This window comes from Sinocyclocheilus grahami, unplaced genomic scaffold, assembly GCF_001515645.1.
Source record: "Sinocyclocheilus grahami isolate Dianchi unplaced genomic scaffold, SAMN03320097.WGS_v1.1 scaffold233.1, whole genome shotgun sequence".
Lineage (NCBI taxonomy): Eukaryota > Metazoa > Chordata > Actinopteri > Cypriniformes > Cyprinidae > Sinocyclocheilus > Sinocyclocheilus grahami.
This window is the reverse complement of record NW_015505412.1, coordinates 1,388,472-1,401,613: the sequence shown is the minus strand read 5'-3', so window position 1 is coordinate 1,401,613 and position 13,142 is coordinate 1,388,472.

Below are 13,142 nucleotides of genomic sequence, written 5' to 3'. Positions count from 1 at the left end.
AATAGTTAATTATAACTAGTTATGGTTAATTATAAATATTTCACATGAGCTGATTCGTTACAATAGTATTCAAAAAACAGTAGACGAAAAAGCACCCGGATGACCTACTACTTCCATCCGGATTCTGAAGTGTGCATTTGATGGACATTTTTCAAGAGGATTTAGGAGATGATTTATGAATTGCAGTGAAGCAATGCAATTGACGCTGATAGGCCACGTGATAATGACAACATTGTGAATTGTAGTACGTCTGAATTTCATTCATACTATCCATATTCATATTATATAGAACATACTTTTTTAACAGTCGTGAAGTAAGTTAAAATTAATATGTGACCCTGGACCACAAAACCAGTCTTAAGTAGCATGGGTATATTTGTAGCAATAGCCAGCAATACATTGTATGGGTCAAAATTATCGATCTTTCTTTTATGGCAAAAATCATTAGGATATTAAGTAAAGCTCATGTTCCATGAAGATATTTTGTAAATGTCCTACCGTAAATATATCAAAACTTAATTTTTGATTAGTAATATGCATTGCTAAGAACTTAATTTGCCGCTTTCCTCAATATTTAGATTTTTTTTTGCACACTCAGATTCCAGATCTCAGCCAAATATTCAAACCATACATCAATGGAAAGCTTATTTATTCAGCTTTCAGATTTCAAAACATTTACCCTTATGACTGGTTTTGTGGTCTAGGGTCACATATGTAGTACCCACTCAGACAGTATGCCATTTTTGGATGCACCTACTGATTACCTCGTAATCTGCCCTTGGACAAATGTAACATCTATGTTATGAATCTAGCTGATCTAGACTAGTCGCTTAAGATCTCAATCATGCCTCCAGATAGAAATTATCTAAACAGCAAGAGCAGAGAACACTATACTGGGTTCTGATGATCATCCACAGTTCTGTGTAATTGAAGATTTCAAAAGCCAATTTCTGTGTAATCTATGAGACCACTTCTTGATTTATTGCTAAACTTACATGACCCTATTTAGGACAGAAAGTAATTTGCAAGTATATAGGGCAGCGTGTTAGTCAGCTTCTTACTCCATGCCCAGTCTTTCAAAAGGGAACTGGACCAAATTGCGTTTGTGTGTATATCAGATGAATATCCCTGCTGCTGAGATTCTGCTGGTGCAAATTTACATCCTCATTCTACACATTAACATGCACTTGGATTGAGCCATAGGGAAATATGCTATGATTTAAATGTAAATGGAAAGACGAAAAATCTATTAAGCTAAAAGGCCTTATTAACAACTAGCACTCAAATAAGATTTTTTTAAAAGATGGCTCTCACCACTAATATCACCAAGTCGTAGTCTGTCCCAGTATTGATTGACTGTTCCAGAGTCCAGAAAGAGAGAGAGAAAAGAGAAACAAATATTATTTCAAACTTTCAGATTTGAAGGAAAAAGCATTTCCTGTGGGTATGAAATTAAATCTACTCCACAAATTGTATTAAAAAACTGTTTGAATGAAGAGACACAATGATCTGTTTCTGCCAATAAAAGCCAATTCTGTAGGCATATTTAAGACATGGGCAGACAAAAAAGGGAAAGAGCTGATAGGTCAGCTCTGATTATACGATTACGACTCTTAACATAATTAATGATCGAGGTCGGGGTGACCACAAGTGAACCGCAGCTTCTTGTTTCTCCTCGTCTCTCCCACAACCTCTTGCTTCTTCTCTTCCTCTCTTTTAGTGGGTGTGCGTAATTGCCGAATGTCAGCAGGAACGACTGGAGATGTGCTCAGGGTTTTCATCGAGGCAGCTGCCCAGACTTTCTACATTCAGAAACAGCTGGTGCCGTCCATCCAGCCCAGGCAAGCGCAGGTGGGCCTGTCATGACTGACCGCCCCATCCCTGACCCAGCCTCCACCATACGACCCACAGCAGCCAGAGAGGAGGCTGTGCCAAAACTGTGTCACTCACAAAGACTGAAATAAAATGGAAGATTTGGTACCCAAAGGCATCTATGCCCACTGTGGTGGTGGAGCAGATGTTTCTTGTTGCTTCTGATGAGCAGGAAGGAATCTAAACCATTGACATCTAGTAAGGTTCTGATGATTGGCAAACATGATGTACAGAAAGATGTAAAGCCAAAACTGCTATATTATTTTTTAAAGGGGTCATATAATGCGATTTCAAGTTTTCCTTTCTCTTTGGAGTGTTACAAGCTGTTCGTGAATAGATAAGATCCGTAAAGTTGCAAAGACTAAAGTCTCAAACCCAAAGAGATATTCTTTATAAAAGTTAAGATTCGTCCACGCCCTCCTAAAATGCCTCGTTTAAACACACCCCCACGTCTACGTCACGATGTGGAAAAATTTGCATAACGCCGCCCAAATGTTCACGCAAAGAAAGAAGGCGTAACTTTATTGTTGCTGCCGCCGCCATGTTGTGAAGACGCTGTGTGTTTCATTGCGAAAGCGAAACTACTTTGTTTGGCCTTCCAAAGAGGACACGACTAGAAATCAGTTGTTAAGTTGTATTTACAACACTGTTCCAGAACAGTTCAACCCAAATATTCAGATGTGTGCAGCGCATTTTATGGAGGACTGTTTCCTGACAGAGTAGACTACAATGCCGGCTGTTCTGACTCACATACTGTAAGGACGTTTTCATATTTAAAGAATTTGCCATAGATGATTCAAACGCGAGTTTTGAGCAGTGTAGAGTAGCGCTTGTTGTTTGTCATTTCTCCGATCACAAATGCAGACATGGTTTTATGTTTATGCGGCGCGATGCAACGCAACGTGTAAAAAGACAGTATAAGTAATTGTAATCCGTAATCATGTCCCCATTGGATGCAACAAATGCCTCATTTTAATGGGTTTTAATGTTTTTGTCTCATCGCTCCATCACAGTATGGTAAGGGGCGTAACATTTCCGTCACACGCTTGAGGTATTCGGCCAATCACAACGCACTGGATAGCTGGCCAATCAGAGCACACCTCGCTTTTCAGACCGATGAGCTTTGTAAAAATCGACGCGTTTCAGAAAGGCGGGGCATAGAGAAGAAACAATAATGTACAGTATGTGGTAAATAATGTGTTTTTTGAACCTTAAACCGCATAAACAGATTTCATTACACCAAATACACCAAATAATGTTCTTTTTAGCAACATCATATGACCCCTTTAGAAATATTTTGTATTTCCAAAAACACTTCTTAAGAATATTCTTATATTTTGTTTAAACTTAAAAAAGTAAAGTTCTTAAAAAAATCTAAAGTCATAAATAACTAAGAAAAAGATGTGATGTTTAATATGTTGTTTGAAATATTAATCATAACAAAATTCTAAAACGTGTATTACACTTCCTTTTATAAAACTTCTAGCTATTGCCTACTGACATTTTTCTTTTCTTTTCCTCCATGTCAAATTAACCAAATATTTTCCAGCAAGTAAAATCTCCTACAACAGTGAATGTAGTTAAACTACTCTTATTATGCCACTCATTTGGCATAATTTTACATTTGTTTGCATGGTGCAACGTTCTACTTAATAAATTGACACATTTAAGATCTGTCATTATTGAAGGTGTTGTGTTTTGGAACAGTTATCTATTTTTAGAAAAAATAAATTCTCAAAAAATATTTTTGATATACTTTTTTGAAGAATTGCATTAGGAATATTCTTACAATCTTAAGAAATTAACCTTTCTAAACCTTTTTTCTTAAGAATATTCTGTGAATCTGGCTGGGTTTATAATGCACTTTAACAGTGAGAATGCAATTTAACAATGTCTGAATTAGTAGAATTCACATTTTAAGATTTTAATAAATTTTCAAAGCACCAACCTAGGGTTTAATTTATGAAATATAGATTAAATTACCTGTATAAGTTCCCCTGAACTATTTAATCAACTCTTTGAGACTGGTGTTCCATAATTTTCTTGTCTGCTTTATTTATGCAGTGGTACAAGTGCTTCATTACTGAACAAAAAGAAAGGTTACGAAATGCAAGCTGCATCTTTTTTTTTTTAAATCAAATGTTATCATAAGTAGTTTTCAAGAGTAAAATGAGGCTTAAAATTGACCATTATATTCTCAACAAGGTTTTTGGTAATGCATCAGTAATGGCCTCAAAAGTTTCCCTCTGATTGATATACACCATCCTCAAGAGTGTTCCAGATTTCTGGCTGAAATGCTCATGAGTGTCCCTGGAACTGAACAAACTGCCTAAGATGAGTGTCCACTTTCTAAACGAGACAAGACCACATTTCACAAATAGACTGGAAGCTATGATTACCACATGTATGAGAGATCTTTCAGTGTCCATTTGCCATTTGTTAGCCCTGAGAAGACATTCAAAGCAATTATTTGGGTTGAGAGTATATGATTGCATTTGAAAGCATAATTGATGGTGGCGGATAGATAAAGTACAGTGCAACATCATGTGAAAGACCTCATTGAACGCAGTGGAATAACTGCGATAACCTCAGACGGGATCATAAGCACCTTTCAGATGTCACTAGTCACCTGTCTGTGTTTAGGTCTGTTTTAGAGGGACACGCTGTGCCTGTGACTGTTTGCAAAAACACCTAAAGTGAAAGCATTTTAGCGAATAGGCTAAAGGTGTTTGATTCTCAGTTTACATGTGTGTCTTTTGTTGAACTAAGCCTTTTTTTGAGATGCTCTGAAAAATGCCTAACTACAAACCTGCCTGTCGAAGATCTTTAACAGCTCTATTTAAAAACCTATGGGATCCCACATGTGATTGACTTTAACAATCTACACAGTCAACACTTATTAATATTATCGATCATTTAATTAGCAATCTTCAGGCAAAGTGCACAAGACCCAACTCTCAATTAATTTCAACAGAGTTTGCCATTAGCATGTTGCTAAGCAAACAATACAATCATTTAATAATCATAATCACAGAAAAATTTGTGTAAAATTTTTAATTAGGCTTAAGTATTTTATATACTTATATACTTTTCAGTATGGAACAAGTCTCAAAAATGCTGCCTATTTAAGCTGCTCACTAGGTTTTGGAATGGAGCCACTAAGGTTTCACAGATTCTGCTACTTACCTCCACATCTCCACAAGTTTCCATCGTTTTTCCACCAGTGGGCCTGTAACACAATTTGATCATCCAGCAAATGCTGAATATTATCTTTGATTTTTAAACACATGCACAAAAAACAACATGCATCCACATAGAACCGGAAACATAAATTGGCACTTTATATGGATTAGATTGTGCTGGCCTTTCACAGCTTGAATGGGGCATCAGTGTAATGAAGCAGCAATCAAGCTGTCCAGTGGAATTGAGGGGTGAGTTGCACAAGGCTGAAAGCCTCAGGGATGGACAACATGTTTCACAAGTGATTAGGTGCTGAGGGCGACTGACAGTAAAGATTACAGCTCTTATGGATAATAGTATGCCCATGTGCATGTATATACTGGAGCTGAGTGACTATGTTCAGTGGCACATATCTAATGTATCTGATATTTAAAAATATTACTTGTTGTGATTATGATGATCATATTACATTAATAACAAAATTGAAAGTAATAGCTTTATTATTGTACCTTTAGAGATTGTAAATCCTGATTCAGATCTTATTTGTGCGAGTGGTCCTATTTAAAAAAATAAAGTGTTTATATGAGAGACAAAGATATCACATCTCAATTTGGCATTTCGAGACGCTCCTGAAGTATGTGTGATTGGAAATGCCCTTTAAATCTCTTTTCCAACCAACTGTTTGGACATGTGCGATTTTGCAGTTACGTATGATCTGCATTCTTTAACAGTCTCATGTTCCATTTACCTCAGAAATCTCCATTTTCATTAAATGTAGTGGAACTAACAGCCAGTGCTCTGCTGAAAATCATGAGCATGAAGTTACATCTTCTTTTTAGAAGAATTTTGTCACACTGTTATCACATGCTATGCCCAACCTTCACAAAAGGCTTTAAATCTTTCCAGAACAACTTTTAAAAGCAGCTTAACGGCAGTGCACTTACTGTAAAGAAACAAAGGATTTTCCGTATACTTTTCTGCGCAGTATGAACATAGCTACTTCTTCCCCTTTCTCTGTTATTGATGTACTGTGAAAAGATCAATGGCAGGGTGTTTGTTAGAAATCTCAGACAATAGAAAAGGCTGAACTCTGCACTGTGCAACACATCTAACCTCGCCAAAGGCCTCATTTATTTGATTTATCGACCATGTCGCTTAGAAAGAGGAAATGACAGAGTCAGCCAAGCAATTACCAGGCACAGGAGAGGCCCATCTCCCATAATCATAAACCATATCAGCAACCCCTTACACCAGGTTACCACACCAGTACACGATCAAACTTTATCTCGAATATGTATGTCATAGAAATTTTATGCACGAGAGTGAAAGTAATAACTCGCATATGGCAGTCATGACCAATTGCAATTTCATCAGACCTTATTGGTTTTAAAATGCAATCTGTGTAGCCGCTAAGAGTGACCAGAATAAAAATCACCTGCTAGCTTATTACAAACCAATGTAAGCACAGTTACAATACTCTGCCAGTATCTGGCCTTGTGGAGGAGACGACATGTGTTTCATAATCATAAACATGATTGCGAGTCAGACAGCCTATATTACAGGCAATTTCCCCGTACCATCAGTCAGCCTATGACTGCACCGCATAGACACAATCAGATCTAATTAACGAATGCAGATTTCTTCATTAAAAGCAGGCAGACACTAATGAGCTGTTGTATTCCTGATAGTGGTTGGTGACTGGATGCCCAGGAATGAGGACAACCTCTGGAAAACCTGCGGGAAATAGCTGCACGCTTCCATTAGCCTCCGCACGGACCCTAGACCTAAAGCAAAGACGGTCCAGAGAACGGCTGGACATGATGACAGCTGCGGTAAAGTTGTGATTGAGGGGCTCCTGCAACTAATGACCCGATGAATTATTATTGCCGTGTGATAGAACCCTTTGGGCCTGGAATGTGAAATGACCATTTAACACTTCAACAGTGAGGAATTGAATTGTAAATGTCATTTTAAAATAGATCAGAATACACAAAAAATACCTGTAAATTTTGCACTGCAAAAATGTCCTTTTTTGTATAAGTCTTCTTTTCCATGCTGATATATCTAAACATCCTTGAAACAAAATACATGTACTTTTCAAACTTTCAATCAAATTTCAATTGTGGAAAATGTAATTTTAAAAGAGGTTAGAAAATATTGCACTGCAAAAATGTTGTATAGTCTTTCTTTTCAGTATTGATATGTATATGTCTAACATCTTTGAAACAAAATAAATGTACTTTTCAAGCTTTTAATCAAACTTCAACAGTGAAAAATTTAATTGTAAATGCCATTTTACAAGAGAACGAGAACTGCTCGTGGTCTCAGCCAACCCAACACTTCATCACAACCTTTCTATACAGCTAGGTTCGTCAACCTTAACTCCTTCCAGGACAGTCAGGAACCTCGGAGTTGTGATGGATTATCAGTTAAGCTTCACAGACCATATTGCTACAACGGCCCGGTCCTGCAGGTTTGCCTTATACAACATTAGGAAGATTAGACCCTTCCTAACAGAGCAGACCGCACAACTCCTTGTCCAAGCTCTTGTTCTCTCCAGACTGGACTATTGTAATGCTCTCTTGGTGGGCCTTCCTGCATGTACTATCAAGCCTCTGCAACTGATCCAAGAATGCAGCAGCCAGAGTGGTCTTCAACGAGCCGAAGAAAGCTCACGTCACACCTCTCTTCATCAGCTTGCACTGGCTGCCAATATCTGCTCGCATCAAATTCAAGGTACTAACTATTCTACTCTACTCTGCTCTGCTCTACTCTATTTATAACCCCCCCCCCCACCTTGCTATGTGCACTGTGCTAGACTAACTGAGACTTTTCACAGCACTTGTATATTTTTGCTCTCTCGTTGGTCTGATTGCTTTTACTTTGTAAGTCCCTTTGGATAAAAACGTCTGCTAAATGACTACATTTTAAAATAGGTCAGAAAATATTGCACTGCAAAATTTTGTATAGTATAATCTTTCTTTCCAGTATTGATATGTCTAACATCTTTGAAACAAAATAAATGTACTTTTCAACTTTTAATCAAACTTCATTAGTGAAAATTTGAATTTTAAATGTCATTTTAAAATAGGTAAGAAAACATTGCACTGCAAACATTTTGTATAGTATAGTTTTTCTTTCCAGAATTGATATGTCTAACATTTGTGAATTAAAATAAATGTACTTTTTAAACTTTTAATAAAAATGAATAGATAAACAAATAAAAATATAAATAATAATAATAATTATTATTATGATAAGAAGAAGAAAATAAAAATAAATACATGCGAGTGATTGGTTTTAGTTTCCTGAAAGGGCAGTCTACAGCATTGACCATGAAACATCTGACCACTGGATAGCATTATTGAGCAATAAGAATAAAAAAGTGATGTAGTCTTTGCCATTTAGATATTTTTAACTGAAAAACAAGAACAACAACACTCGATAATTAGAAAAATTATGTATTGCAATGCAGTCTGGTCTTAGTTCTCTTTGAATAAGTACCATAATTTGCGATGCACACTTGACATTGTTCATAGCCCAGCGGGGTATTAAGCTGATGTATATATTTGTGTTCTTTCATTTGATCTAGCAGTCCGGTGGTGCTCTGTTCATGTATGTACCTATGTATATTCATAAAGTCTGATATGCACCATAAGGTTATTATCCATAAATGCCAGCAGATAATTAATTAGTTCTATCTTCTGGCTGCTCCCTGTGTCTCATTAGCAAAGCATGGACGAATAACTCCATTCATATTCATACCAAAAATATACAGACCTACTCTTTCTCTGTCAGAGTACAACCGGATTTCTGTGTTGACATTGATGCAAGGTCTAACATTTCTAGTGCTTGTTTTCCCTTTTTTAAAATTCAATTTCTACCTTTGTAACCCCTAAAGTGTGACTATTTGTGGGTCAAATGGTGTCTAGAGATTTGAATGTGTGAAGTGCTCTCAGAAATTCAACATTTATTCAACATTTCAGTAATCTCTGGTTCTGAAAAGAATCGAAGGGACCATTGGCAAATTCTCAGTGTTCAGCAAAGCCAAGTGCACACTACAACATTTATTGATGCTCTTCTAGCAGTTGCACTTGTGAAATACACTCTAAGTGCTACAATAGATTCAGGTCAGTTGAAACCATTTTGAACTATGTCCAACCAATCTTGTAATTGACAGCCTTCATTTGTGATTAGTTCTGCATCATGTGCATCAACAAGACAGAAAATAACAGTGAGTCTCTAAATGTACACAGGGCATCAACCTTCAGTCATGGCTTAAACTGATTGAGTTTGGAGGCTTGCTCTGTTAGGCCTATATTAGGCCCTCTCGTGTCTTCATTTCCTCAAACGCTGTTAAAACATCCATTCATTAGTTTTGCATACTAGACCTTTTGATTTGACCAAAGCAGTCCTGCATGGTGCAAGTAAATTTGTCTGACAGTTGCAAAATAGATAATTATGTAAATAAACAGGTGGACACGTGTTGACATAAATCTGATTGAGAGGCAGAGGTTTTCATTATGGCTTCATTATTTCCTGCCCTTCATGTTGATGACATCACACTGAGCTTCTGAATGCATTAGCTCCTGCCGGACAGCTTACTTCAATCATACACTCCATTACTGATAACCCCAGGGCTTATGATTAACAGGCACTAACTGACATTTAGAGAGTACCTACCAGGCCTCAACGAAGAGGATAACAGTGATTTAGGTATTTTTCAAATGAAACACTTTTTCTTTGAGGTTTAACCTTTGGAATGAGTTGAATATAACAGTGCTGCAAAGGTCTCATGCACTCTGGACTTCTTGAAATGATTTTTTAAAAATAATTGAAAAAAAAGATATTAATTCTTTTATTCAGCAAGGATGCATTGAATTGAACAAAAGTGACAGTAAAGACATTTGTAATGTTACAAATTATCTCTAGAAAAAATTCTGTGCTTTCGACCGTCACAGAAGTTCTGTCAGGACCACTATCGTCAAAGATGATTGACAATTAGCATACAGTTTGGATTGGCGGTATGGTTCCGTTCTGGGCAAGAACTCCCTGCGCATCCATGCAGCCTACGCTTGATTATCACAAAAAATAAAATAAAAAATAAGCAGCACAAATGTTTCTTGAGCACCAAATCAGAATATTATAATGATTTCTGAAGGATCACATGACACTGAAGGAGTAATAATTGCTGAGAAATCAGCTTTGCCATCACAAGAATAAATTACATTAAACTTTTTATTTTCAAAGAGAAAAGTTATTTCAAATAAAAATATTATTTCACAGTATTACTTTTTGTAATGTATTTTTGATTGAATAAATGCAACATTGATGAGCATAAGAGGCTTCTTTTATTTCACAAACATTAAAAAGTCATACCAATGCCAAATCCTATATATTTTCAATGTTTTTTTAACAAGATCAAACACTAGCTGAAGACATTTAAAACAAGGTTAATCTACTCATGTTTTTAGTCCGATATAAAACAAATTTTAAGAACACAAATCTGGTTAGAGAATAGTGACTTTAATTTTACTTAAAGATACCATGCCAAACTATTATGGAAGCATAGCGAAATTCAATTTAAAATGCAATATGCCAATGCAATATTCAAAATGGCAACGCAATATTCAAAATGGCATTGTATTTCTGTATTTAAATTTACATTTTCCATTACCCATACGTGCAAAGTTTGGTGCAAAAGTAAAATGAAAATTAAATTATATCATTGCCATTTCCAACAGTAGTCTTAATATATAAATTGCATGCAAATTTGAACGCTTTATAAGTTGCGAAATGAAAATGAAAATGTATAACACAAATTGATTTGATATGTGTAACATGTTCAAGCAGAAATGGTAGCAAAATGATCATTTAAATGCTATTTGTCCTAAATGCATTTAGACTAACAGTTAGAACACTTAGGATTGCATTTTTATCATGATGCCGTGGGATATTTGTAGCAAAATTCAATTTTAAAATGCATTCCGAGCTGACCACGCCCACCCTCCGTCACTCATTGCTTCAAGGCAGGGATTGGCGGAAGCGTGGTACGTTTGGATCGCTTGAAACATGGCAACTCGAGAGCTGATAAGATCGTTGAATTCACTGGCAGATGAAGTGGAGCGTGAACAGAGAAATATATGTAGCGTATTCCATGCTGAAATCAATCGTTCGTTCGAACGTCTAACCGAACATCTTGAGCTTTGAGCATCTTACACTGCGGGTGACCCACGTGACGTTAGCATCTTGAAATTAGCTGGTTTTAAAACATTTAAGGAGCCAAGCTGCTGTGTAAAGACTATAAATGGACATTAAAAGCATTACAATAATATTTTATTCCTAAAATAATACTCAGTCATTTCCTGCATCCTGCTGTACTTCCCTGAATAACTATTTAAAGGTGTTGTAGGCTAATAAGTCGTTCTGAGTAATAAATTGAAAAAGCTCCCACCTGTATATGACTAAACAAAATAACATGTCATTTACTTGAGGTTCTGCTATAAATGTGTCTATTAGAAACATTAATTTAAATTAATTAATTATACAATTAAAAAAAAAAAATGAATTAAGACTTCCCGAGTGTTTGAACGGAAGTCCTGAATGACTGTTATTAAGGTCATTTAATGAATTTTAATGATTTTCAATGCCCCGCAGAAACCCTGCCTTTGTTGGAAAAGTAAATACATTATTTGAATTATGTTTGATTATGTTATAACACTTTTCAGTAACAATATTTCATATTACAGTAAAGTGTAGTAGCTTTTTTTAATTTTCTGAAATATCCTTGTAACACTCAGAGGTAACTTGAACTCTATACTTTATGAAAGGAAAGGAAAACACATTTGGCGGAGTTGAAAACAAACACTGGCCCTCCAGGAGCGGGACTGAGAACCCTGACTAGATCTTCACATTAATTGAATGTGATTTATCAACACCATCTTTAAATTTGCAACATCTGTTGTTAATATGTGTATAGGCCTATGTTTAAATATATACATTTACTGTAATATGACATATTGTTACTGAAAAGTGTTATAACATAAGCAAACATAATTAAAATTATTTATTTACTTTTCCAACAAAGGCAGGGTTTCTGCGGGGCATTGAAAATCATTAAAATTCATTAAATGACCTTAATAACAGTCATTCAGGACTTCCGTTCAAACACTCGGGAAGTCTTAATTCATTTTTTTTTTTTAATTGTATAATTAATTAATTTAAATTAATGTTTTTAATAGACACATTTATAGCAGAACCTCAAGTAAACGACATGTTATTTTGTTTAGTCATATACAGGTGGGAGCCTTTTCAATTTATTACTCAGAACGACTTATTAGCCTACCACACCTTTAAATACTTATTCAGGGAAGTACAGCAGGATGCAGGAAATGATTGAGTATTATTTTAGGAATAAAATATTATTGTAATACTTGTAATGTCCATTTATAGTCTTTACACAGCAGCTTGGCTCCTTAAATGTTTTAAAACCAGCTAATTTCAAGATGCTGACGTCACGTGGGTCACCCGCAGTGTAAGACGCTCAAAGCTCAAGATGTTCGGTTAGACGTTCGAACGAACGTTTGATTTCAGCATGGAATACGCTACATATACAGTGGGTACGGAAAGTATTCAGACCCCCTTAAATTTTTCACTCTTTGTTATATTGCAGCCATTTGCTAAAATCATTTAAGTAAATTTTTTTTCCTCATTAATGTACACACAGCACCCCATATTGACAGAAAAACACAGAATTGTTGACATTTTTGCAGATTTATTAAAAAAGAAAAACTGAAATATCACATGGTCCTAAGTATTCAGACCCTTTGCTGTGACACTCATATATTTAACTCAGGTGCTGTCCATTTCTTCTGATCATCCTTGAGATGGTTCTACACCTTCATTTGAGTCCAGCTGTGTTTGATTATACTGATTGGACTTGATTAGGAAAGCCACACACCTGTCTATATAAGACCTTACAGCTCACAGTGCATGTCAGAGCAAATGAGAATCATGAGGTCAAAGGAACTGCCTGAAGAGCTCAGAGACAGAATTGTGGCAAGGCACAGATCTGACCAAGGTTACAAAAA